Genomic DNA, 10,994 nt, shown 5'->3' with positions numbered 1-10,994 from the left:
AAGCCAGTAAAGAACATCCCTCCATGGCTTCTGCATCAGCTCCTGCTCCCTGACCTGCTTGAGTTCCAGTCCTGACTTCTTCAGTGATGAACAGCAATGTGGAAGTGTAAGCCAAATAAACCCTTTCCTCCCCAACTGCTTCTTGGTCATGATGTTTGTGCAGGAATAGAAACCCTGACTAAGACACTGTCTCAAGGCAAGAAAGGGAAGGACAATAGAACAGGATAGTTGACATCTTCCTCTGACCTCTGTGTATGTACACACCATACCATGCATATGGACATGTGTGTTTGTAAGCTCCCGCATGTGCATTCATGCATGCATGCATGCATGCACACATGCACACACACACACCCCTGGAAACAACAATATAATTGAATCAGTTTATAGACATTAGGGCCATCATCTTGGCCTGGAACATGACCCTTCATAACAGGATCATGAGGCAACAGGCACATATGCCAGACCTCAAGGTGGCATCTAGGAGAAGGAGACGTGGTGGCAATGCTGCTGCTTTTCCTCCGGGACTCTGAAAAGATCCAGGGGTCAAATATACGACCCCCGACTTGCAGCTAGGTCCTATCTATCTTCATGTTCTTCTCTCAGTCTATTCTTATTGGAAGGGTTGCTTGTCTCTTGAGGCAAGCTTGTCTGTCCCAAGAACAGTGCTGCTGTGAAGGAGAGTGGACCGTCTCTGACGGTGGAGTGTTGACTGGCAGCTGGGCTGGTAAAGGAGGCATCGTCCCTTACGATGCTCACTGTCCCTCCAGGAAGCTGGACAAAGGCCTCAGGGCCAGAGGGAATGGAAGGCTGGTCGACGAAGAGAGAGAGCCCAGCTGAAGGTCAGAGTTATTCTCGGAGACCTCTTTCTGGCTGCTCTTCCCCAAAACACCATGGATGGAGGAGGCAGAATCTCAAATCCGTTGGGAGACACATATTTTTTTCTTCATTTTTATTTTACTTTTAAATGTATGGCTATTTTGCCTGCATGTATGTCTGTGTACTGGGAACATGAAGTGCCTACAGAGGCCAGAAGAGGGTATCAGATCCCCTGGGACTGGCAGTTGTCAGCAGCCTTGTGAGTGCCGAGAATCAAACCCAGGCTCTCTAGGAAAGTGTCCAGTGTCCAGTCCAGTCCTCTTAACTGCTGAGACTTCCAGGCCTGGGGGTGGGGGAGGGGAACTGGCCTTTTTTTTTTTTTTTTTTTTTTTTTTGGTAGCCTGGCTAGAGAGAATCCTGGAACAATGGCTAAGCTGTGCCAAGACTCCTCCCTACCCAGCATAAAAGGCATATAGCCAAGGCATAGAATTAACCGAGGTGCCTATCAACTTATGAATAGATAAAGAAAATGTGAGAAATACATTTTATACACAGCCTCCCCCCCCACACACACCACAAATACTAAACAATACACTCCCACACATATCACACACACATACACACATACACACACATACCACACATACACACACCACATACATATACACACCACATATACACACGTATCACACATAGACACACCACACATATACATACACACAACATACACACATAATACATGTACACACATATACATACCATACATACAATGCACATACACACCACATACATGCACATAAATACACACACCTCCCCCCCACATATATACATTACACACACACATACCACATAAACACACACAAACACATACACCATGCACATATGCCACATATACACATACACACACACCACACACCATATACACATACCACACACACACATGCCACACACTCACATACTACATACACACACACACTACACATACACACACACACATTATACACACACCCCTCCATTCCCCCCACCTCACCCCCACAGTGGATACTCTTGAGCCTTGAGCAGGAAAGCCATCATTTACCACGGTGTAGATGAACCTAGATGTATTGAAATAAGCCAGGCACAGAGTAACAAACACTGCCTGACCCCTTCCATGTGGAAGCTAACATATCACACTCACACAAGCAGAGAGAGAAGACAACTGCTGCTGTGGACAACGGGTTCAGGGCAGAGAGGCTGAGGGATGCTGGGCCACAGAGGAAACACTTTATTCAGATAGGAGGAGTAATCTCAGGGTATCTATAGTGCACTGTGGTGGGCTATAAATTACCTGGTAATTTTGAAATTTTGATTTGAATAATTTTGATAAGAAACCCAAAGTATGTGGAATAATATGTATGTTAATCTACTTGATCCTGGCATTTTTTTTCAGTAGGTACATGTGTCAAAACATCATGTTTATATCATAAAAATAAATGACTTTTTACTTGTCAGTTATGAACAGTGGAAGCCAAAGGAAGAAACACAGAAAATATTCTGGTTACGCAAGGAACCTCTGCGGCCCGTTCTCAGTTGGACCCCAAAGGACCCTGGGATCAATCTTACTCTTCCTAAGATGCCCCGTATTTACAAAACGTTGTATTGGTGAGGTGGCATCCAATAAAAATGGACCCACATCGTGGGATGCGGGGAAATTAAACAGTGGCTGCCTCAGAGACTGCTTGTGTTCTCAAAGCTTTAATGACCTTACTGTGAAAGGTTTTCTTGAAAACCTCACAGAGATAACCAGTCCCCCCTAGTTTAAGTCTCCAGATGATGGTGCACAGTGTGTCTTCATCTTTTAGCTACACACCCTGTCCATCACAGCATCAAGACAGTTAGATGCTGCGGATGGTTTGGATGTTCAGAGCCCAGTTAGTGTCTGAAAGAGCAAGTTGTGACAAGAAGAAAAAGGTTGGGTTTCTGCCTCCCTCTCAGCCACTCTCACCGTGGGCTCTCTCCTCACACACACTCCCTGCCATATTGACACACAGTGGAAAGGCCCTCACCAGAGCCCCCAACAGATAGGCTTGCCTGATCTTAGAGTTTCAGGCTCTAAAACTGAACTAAATAAAATGTTCTACTCTGTGGAATACCCATCCTCAGCAGTTTGTTACAGAAACAACACACAGGGTCTTGGTTCATTAATATGCTTGCTTGAGTTTAATGTTCAAGTTTGCAGGCTCTGGGCTTGCTTTAGTTTATGTTTGGCCTAAGCATCTGCTTCCTTATTCTGCAGGGAAATAAGGGTCGCACATTCCACAAAGAGGTGTGAACCTCTCAGCCCAAACATCCTTCTCCACCCCAGAGCCAGGACTGCCACTGCTCTTTGTTCTTATCTGATGTCTAAATTGCTCTCCTGTTAAAATCATAAGGGCTGAGTGATGAAGACTTACTGTCTTTTCATCCTTTCTTCTTTATCGTTTTTTTTTTTTTCTTTTTCTTAGCAAGCATCATCCCAGTCAGGTGGCATCTGAGCCACCCCCAAAGCCTGTCCCTTTAAATCAATGCGTCTCTGCTCCGTCTGGCTTCTCCCAGGAATCTAACTGCTGACTATGTGATGCCTCATGACCACCTTCCTCTTCCCCACAAAGTCCAAGGAAGCCTCCCCTAGCCTGCTCTCCTAGCCTCAGCCACAAACTTCAACCCTGTTCTGCTTAATTCCAATTACCTCATTGCAGTCAGGAAAATCTTGGTTCATTAACAAACAAACAAACAAAAGATCTTGCCGACTGAAATAGGGCAGGAAAAGACAGGTGTTTAAATGTTTAATCATGGCTTCTGTCACTAGCTATTTGTTGAGCATCTAGTAGGTACCAGGCACTGAATCTGACATCATGAGGTGATAGTCTGAAGAAGACAAAGAGAACCTTATTGCCATATGGCTTAGAATCTATAGACAAGACAGACTTTTCATCAAGATGCGCAGAGCCGTTTGAGCTAAGGTTGCAAAGGGGTCCAAGAACAGCGGCTGTGCATGGGTGTGTCTGGGGCTGAGCTGATCTTACTGGGTGGGGAAAGGTGTCTCATCTACCAGAAAATGCCTCTTCAAGGCAGGAGGGTCAGCCCAAATGTTGCTGAAGGGAAAGAGCTGCAGTGTGTGATCTGGCAGAGCAGGCAGGACACCCCAGGGCAAGCAGCCTGCAGTGCCTCATTCTCCAGGGCACGCATCAGTGTGCATTGAGGGAAAAGCGGAAACACTGCTCTTACCTTCCCTAAGCAGTCAGCAAGGAAGTCATATACCCAGGTAAGGACGGTTTGAGGGCAAGTAGTCAGTGGGAGCGGACTGCTGGAAGGGGTTGTTCCTACCAGCCCTGCTGCTAACTGTTGACTGGCATCGTGAAGCCTCAAATCACCCTACATGGCTACACACACACACACACACACACACACACACACACACACACACAGAGGGGCGGGGGACAAGAGTGTTCCTAACATTCAGGTCTGACAAAAGCAAATTTTTGACACTCTGCTGATCCCCCAGGCCCCCAATGGAGGGCCATGGCTCCAGGTTCCTTCTGGCCGGAACCTGGCTTTCCCACAGGCTAGGGATTCAGTTACTCCCTTGTCCTGTTCCTCCTCCCCACGGCAAATGTTGCCTTTGATGTCAGGAAAACGTGTTCCTTCCAGTTTTGTCTAGGAAAAACAAAGACAGTAAACAGGGGGTGGGTGAACCCAGAGTGGAGATTTTTTTTTTCTGGGAATGAGAATTAAGATCAGACTCAGGGTCTCTGGCCATTTCCCAAATGCGATGAGTTTATCACCGCCAGGGACAGCAAGTGTCCAAAGCTCTTGGCAGTGACCTCTGCTGATTTATGAGGGTTTCTGGTTGTGTTTGCACCATTCTGCCGACAACTGGTCCTAAGGGAAATGTATATCTAGCATCTGCAAACTACAAGGGAACCACTGGAGAGCCCAGCAAGTCCTGGGTGGAGAAACAGGGCTCGAGAAAAAGCCTGTCCCTTTCTTCTTTTGCCTTCTCTTGTCTTCTCATCTTGCCCTGACTTTCCTTCCTTCTCTTCTGCTTATCAACTACCTGCCTCTCCCCACCCCCCTCTATATATTATTGAGATGAAGTCTGACCACAAAAAGGCAGAGCCACATGGCCATACCTGCACCCCGGACAGCTCCAGCAGGGACAAGAATGGCTCTAGCTATATTAAGAAACCACAACTTTAGGACCTAAACCACACAGATGTCTTCACCACACACTTTCTAGTGGTGGGAAGGACTCCCCTTTAGTGGTTGACAGTGCTCAGAGATGTCCCTCTGCTGATACACATCTCCTTCATTGTCCCTTCCTGGCCCTGGCTGCTCTGTCATCAGGTCCTCTGCTTTCCTGGGATACTGAGACAGAAGCAGGACGGCTGACGAAGGGTCAGCAAGAGTCTAGGAAACACAAGAGCTGGGGTAAGCAAGCAATACATGCTGTCTCCAGACCACACCTGCTCTGAATCAATATTTTGCTGTGAGAGCCCTCGTTTGGAAACGTCCTTTGTTTTTAGACAAAACACTGGGGCTCTGAGGAGGGGTGCGTGTGTGTAGGTGGGTGGGGAAGTTGTCAGATGAGTGTCCAAGGCCTTGGGCTCGAAGCATGCCAGAGCAGCTGAACCTCTTAAGAATACCGTTCTATCTTCTTCTGAGCCTCAGGCTCCTAGAACAGCACAGACCTCATCTCCCAGCAGAAGAGCATCTTCCTGGAGTGGAAACCACTCGGTTGCAATGTGCCTAGCGGCCAAGAGCCCTCCTTGTGATTTTTCAAGTGTCCTATTTTTCTTTCTGCAGGTGCACGTGCCCCATTGTGACCCTCCATTCCTAAGCTTCCTGATCTAATAGTCATACTTGGGGAGCTGTCAGGTCCCTCGAAGGAAAATGAGGGGCAGGATGCGATGTGTACAGGGGGCAGAGGAGAGGGAACTGGGCCCAGAGCCAAAGGCTTGGATTCAAGTCCCCACTTGGCCCGCTTCTAGCCCCGTCAATCACACTTCCAGTGCAGAATCAGAAGAGAAGCACTGTAAAAATGATTATTATACACGCCAAGTAATAATGATAACCTTGTGCTGTGATTGTGCGTGTAGGAGGCGGTGTGGCTGAGACAGAAGGTAGAGGGAGAATTCCAGAGAAAAGGAGAGGCTTGGAGCAAAGAGGACTTGGGAACAGAGTTTAGCCACACTTAGTTGTGAAGCAGAGGTTAAATAGCCCCATTTTACAGACAAGACTACTGACACTATACCAGGTGGGATGTCTCACGCAGGGATAGAGCCAGCACTTGAACCTACCGGCCGTGCTCTTCCCACCTTCATGGGCTGATCTTCAAGGCTTTTGTCTTTTCATTGGCTGGAAGTTGGGTTCAAAGGGGCTCAAGTGTCTCTTGGCTAAGATGCAGTGTGCTCATCTATGTGTAGGTGCAGGGGTGGGAGAGGGTTGGGGAGGAGTGGAGGAAGGGGTGGGGCTTCCTTCTCAAGTCTTAAGTCTGAGTCAGTCTAATGTTGGGTACAGTCACTTCTCACCATTCCCTTCCGAGAGCCATCCACCATCACCACTGTTAGCAATGGCCACAGCAAAGGCCCAGGCTCGGGCATGTAGGAGCTTGTCACAGACAACTCACCTCTGAGGCGCAGGTCTGGACCTTTGGAGATGCATCTTTAACTGTCTTTAACCAGAGATCGCTAAGCTTTAGGCATGGCCAGCTGAAACCCAAGGAAGATTAAATCTTTTCAATATGGGTCGAATAGAACAGAACATGCTGTGGTGGGAAGGACAGCAAGTGGATCACAGCTCAGTGTCGGCTCAGCATGCGAGGAGGAGAGGGGCCATGGTGACGGACAGTGGGGAGCAGAGACTGGTCAGTCCCCGCTTTGTAGCTGTCCTTTGGCTTCTTGCGGTACTGGGGACTGAACCCTGGTCCTCCTATGCACCTTCTAGGCAAGTTCTCCAGCAGTGAGCTACATCTATAGTCCCAGGGATACAGTTTTTAAGACCACGTGGATCTGAAATGACAAGATCCGTTTGGATTTCTTGGGCTGTCTAACAGACCCCGGGGTCCCTTGTTTCCACATTGGAGATCATTCAAAAGTCACATATGAGTCTGAGAGAAAATGATCCATTGCCTTTACCCTGCCTGGCATCGCACAGATACAACTCAACTGCCCAGAGGCACAGGATTTTTAATGCTGTTCTATGCCTGCTCTGAGATAAGAGTGACAAACATGGCTTCAAATATTCCCTTCCACCTCCCTGAATATTAGTCTCACAGAAGAAAACTGTTTTTCCTCCCCTCTTTAAGGGTTTGGTACTTAGAAATCTATGCAGAGAATAAACAACAAAGGCATTCTGGGGTTTTAACTCTTTTCTCCCTTCTCCCCAGGAACGCCTGGTAATAAACAGAACCAGCTCACACACAGCTGATTTGTTCTTTGCGAATTCATCCCCCCCTCTGCCGTTTGTCTCCCTAAAATAACACCACCCACAGAATACAGTGAGAAACCTCTGAAGCAAGCTGTGGTGGGATTCCTCAGTAAAGACAGTGACAGTGCGGCACACTGTCGGACCAGGAAGTCGGCCTACAATGCTACTTGGATATCGCCGTAACAAAGATTGGACAGCCTCGCCCAGGCTAAGAGGACTTCTTGGGCCAAACAGGAATCCTTACTTCCCAACACTTTGGCTTTTAAACAAAACAAAGGCAAGACAGCTTGCATTCCTCCATCACACTGATCTTAAACATCTACGTTTCCATAGTCACAGACACTTGGGCTAGAAGCTTCCGGTTTGCTCAGGATAGGTGGAGATCAGATGGTATCTTTAATCACCCAGGTCTCATTCCAGGAATGGTTGAGGACTTCAGAGAGCTCGGTCGATTAGATTGAGGGCTCTTTCCAAGAAGGGATCTGCCTATACAGCTGCAGATTTCTAGCACCTCAAACATCTGGCGCATAGTGAATATTCCAAGTTTCACTGAACTTAAAATTAGAAACATAATTTAGCTGGTCCTTACTGATTACTATGGTTGCTCCCCCAGAGCTCTTTGAAGTTTAAAGCTAAGAGACAACTTGTACCTTCCACTTTACTGTGATAGGCAAAGCTAAGAGTATTAAGATTCAAGAACATTGGTTGGTTGGTTTATCTGCTTGCTGTCCCTGGTCGGTCCAGAACTTGCTCTGTATGTCAGACTGGTCTCAGACTTGAAGTGATTTTTTTTTTTTTTTTTTTTGCTTCTGATAATAGGGAGAAGCCACCACACCTAGCATGACAGCTGCTTTTGAAATACTTGAACTTCACACAGAGCGGTATCCTAGTGCTGTTAGGCACTTATAAAAGGAAAAGAAAAATCCTGTTCCCAGACACTCCAGCTACAGGGCAAAGGTGAGGGTCTCAGCATCACCGTAGGTCAGGGTGGCAGTGGAGCTAGGACAGCTAAGAAGGCAGGGTAGGAAATACATGCTGTAAAGCCCCCGGGGAAGGCCGCTCTGCTCGATTCAAGTGTCAATCCACTTGATGGACAGATTTCCAAACCAACCCAACCTCAGTGACCAGTTTGTTCCACTTGCAGTTTGAGGCCAGCTCTGTCTTAAGGCTGTGAGCCACTCTGACCTCCTGTTTTCCTGTTTAATTTCATCATAGGGGTCACCTCACAGAGGTCAAGGTATCCCAACTCAAATGGAGGATGGATGGTCACAAAATCAATACATGGTGACTAGACAAATGATCTAATGACCTAGAGATACTGTGCTTGGACCATCCTGGGCTACTCTGAGCTTTAAAAACAAGCTACCTAGCCGTTGGACGCGGACACTGGACTTGTGTTATCTTTCAGAGCCCACAGAAGCTCACAAAAGAAACAAAGGAAGCCTTAGCGATATATTGTCTTCTGACTTATCTTCTTCCAAACCTGCTAGCAGTGTGCTAAGAGCAATTCCCAAGGTTCAGACCTCCTTCCAATGCCAGCCTTCTGATCGCAACATCCGATTTACCATTTCCAGCGTTTTCCTGGACGAGAGCTCTAGGGAAAGCACGCTCAAGTCCTACAGCCGGACACCCAAGGACCGCCCCATTTTGGTTTCTATGTTTTACTAAAACAGGGTACCATTGTATAGGCCAAGCCAGGCTAAAACTCACTACATATCTCAGGCTGACTTCAAACTCATGTCAGCCTTTCTGCTCAGCCTTCCAAATGCAGTGACTATAGGCATGAACCATGCAGCTTGCTTCTGGCCATTACATGATTTTCTTGCCAGAGCAGTCCTGTTGACAGAATGGCTTTGTTTATTTGAGACAGTGTGCAGCCGAAGCTGGCCTTGAACTCACAGAGAACCACCTGCCTCTACCTCCCCAGTGTTGGAATTAGAGGAGTGAGCCAGTGTGCCTCCTGGGGATTCCTTTTTGATCTTATCTTAGATTTATAAGGCCCCAAGGAATACTCAGGTCATTATTATTTGTGAGGTCACACTTACAAATCTATAACACTTTTAATCTTTTAAAAAAGAATTTCCAAAGCTTTTTAGCTCATCTGATTTTTCTAAAATCCAACTTAATAGGCTGTGGAAAGACATCATCTTCATTTTAGAGATGAGGAGGCTGAGGTATAAGAGCCAAGGACCTTGCCCAAGATCTCAGTGCAAGTGAAGAACACTGTGGGTTCACTGACGCCCTATAGTTGAGAGCAGAGAAACCTAGCCCTTAAAAACAGTCTATAGACCATTTACACCCCCCACTCCCCAATCTATAAAATAGGAATAACACGGAAAACAGCTGAAGGCTTTAGCCACAGCCCACAGGCCTTTATGGAAGGTTTGATCTCAGCCCAAATTGTCAAAAGAGCCAAATGCATCAATCAGCAAATGCTGGGTCCATGCTGGTAGAGTACCCTGTTAAACCCTCCAAGGAAGCAAGCACAGGTGGGCAACGAGCCTTACTCTACTGAGTGTGGTCAAATGAAAAAACAAAACCGGAGCTGCGAGACTCAAGCCCACCTCTCTTTGTTCAGCCTGACAGCCGCCAGCATTTGCTTTCTTTCACGTTGGTGGGTCACTATCTCAGGACCCACTATGGTAGCCTGACAGAATTCCTGTCTTAAAGCAGGGTGTTTCGAAGGGCATAGGGGTCATTAGCCCCATTTAGCAGATAGGTAAACTGAGGGAGGAGAGATGTGTAAAGACCTTAGATGCCTAAGTCTTGGATAAGTATAGAGTAGACACGGGATCAGGTCTGTGCTCTGGCCTCTGGGACTTAAGATTCTCCAGATCTCAGGGAGCCAGATAAGCCTTCAGCACTAAAACTCTAATCCAGGAAGGGATGGGTTACAAGCTTCTGGCCGGCATGTTGGAAGAGGCCATCCACAGTCCTTGCAGGCCATAATGGCTTTTAACCTCATTTCTGTTTCTTGAAGCTTCGAAGCTATAACAGTCTGCTTGGTGCAGGTGACTGGGTTGGTAAGGAAGGCTGTGGCTTGGTCCCTGATGGGGCCGCTCCATACTGACATAAAAATGTCCTCAGAGATTAGTCACAGTGTGGCTGTGACCAAACCGTAGTGGAGTCTTTCTGACTTAGCTCAGAAGCTGCAGCGTCTCCATGCCTGTCCCTCTGTCTTTCTGCTCCCGTGAAGCTTTTCAGTGACTTTTATGCTACCTTGCTTGGTTCAAATTGACGTAGCCTGAGGCTCAAATCTAGCTCATGGTCCAGGGATTTATTTTTTAATAGTTAAAACAATTACAGGATTTTTTTGTGTGTGTGAAAAATTATGAGTTGAATTTCATTGTCAACACACACACTTTTGGGGACACAGCTACAGTCATCTGGTCTTTTAATTTTCTTTCCATTGTGACATCACTGTTGTGACACAGACCCCGTGTTCCACAAACCTAAAGTTTATATTGTCTAGTACGCTTCACATGAAAAGTTTAGCTCTCTAACTGCTCTCTCGTTTAATGTAAAAGAGTCACAATCACCCTGTTATAGATTAAGTTTGTATCCCTCCAGAGCTCATGCCCTTGAAGGCCTGCCTCCCCACATCATGGTGCTGGATGGGCATGAAGCCTTTGGGATACAAAGCTGTTTAGGTGATGTAGTGGCTATTCCTGGTTGTCAACTAGACTATATTTGGAATGAACTACAATCCAGAATTAGAAGGCTCACCA

At 46.8% G+C, this 10,994-nt stretch overlaps 1 protein-coding gene and 1 long non-coding RNA gene across 10 annotated transcripts in view; one reads left to right on the top strand and one right to left on the bottom strand.

The window, feature by feature from the left end:
• The window catches only part of Rgs6 (regulator of G protein signaling 6), a 519,809-nt gene that overhangs the window by 29,974 nt on the left and 478,841 nt on the right, over nucleotides 1-10,994 (bottom strand). The gene's annotated exons all lie outside the window — the stretch shown is intronic.
• LOC110324151 overlaps nucleotides 10,730-10,994 on the top strand; it is a 2,956-nt gene continuing 2,691 nt past the window's right edge. The window contains exon 1 of the long non-coding RNA XR_002380670.1: nucleotides 10,730-10,916. This is a non-coding gene — a long non-coding RNA (uncharacterized LOC110324151). The remainder of the gene's footprint in view (nucleotides 10,917-10,994) is intronic.

The sequence above is a fragment of the Mus pahari genome, chromosome 7, assembly GCF_900095145.1.
Source record: "Mus pahari chromosome 7, PAHARI_EIJ_v1.1, whole genome shotgun sequence".
Lineage (NCBI taxonomy): Eukaryota > Metazoa > Chordata > Mammalia > Rodentia > Muridae > Mus > Mus pahari.
This window is presented reverse-complemented; position numbering and strand designations above follow the sequence as displayed.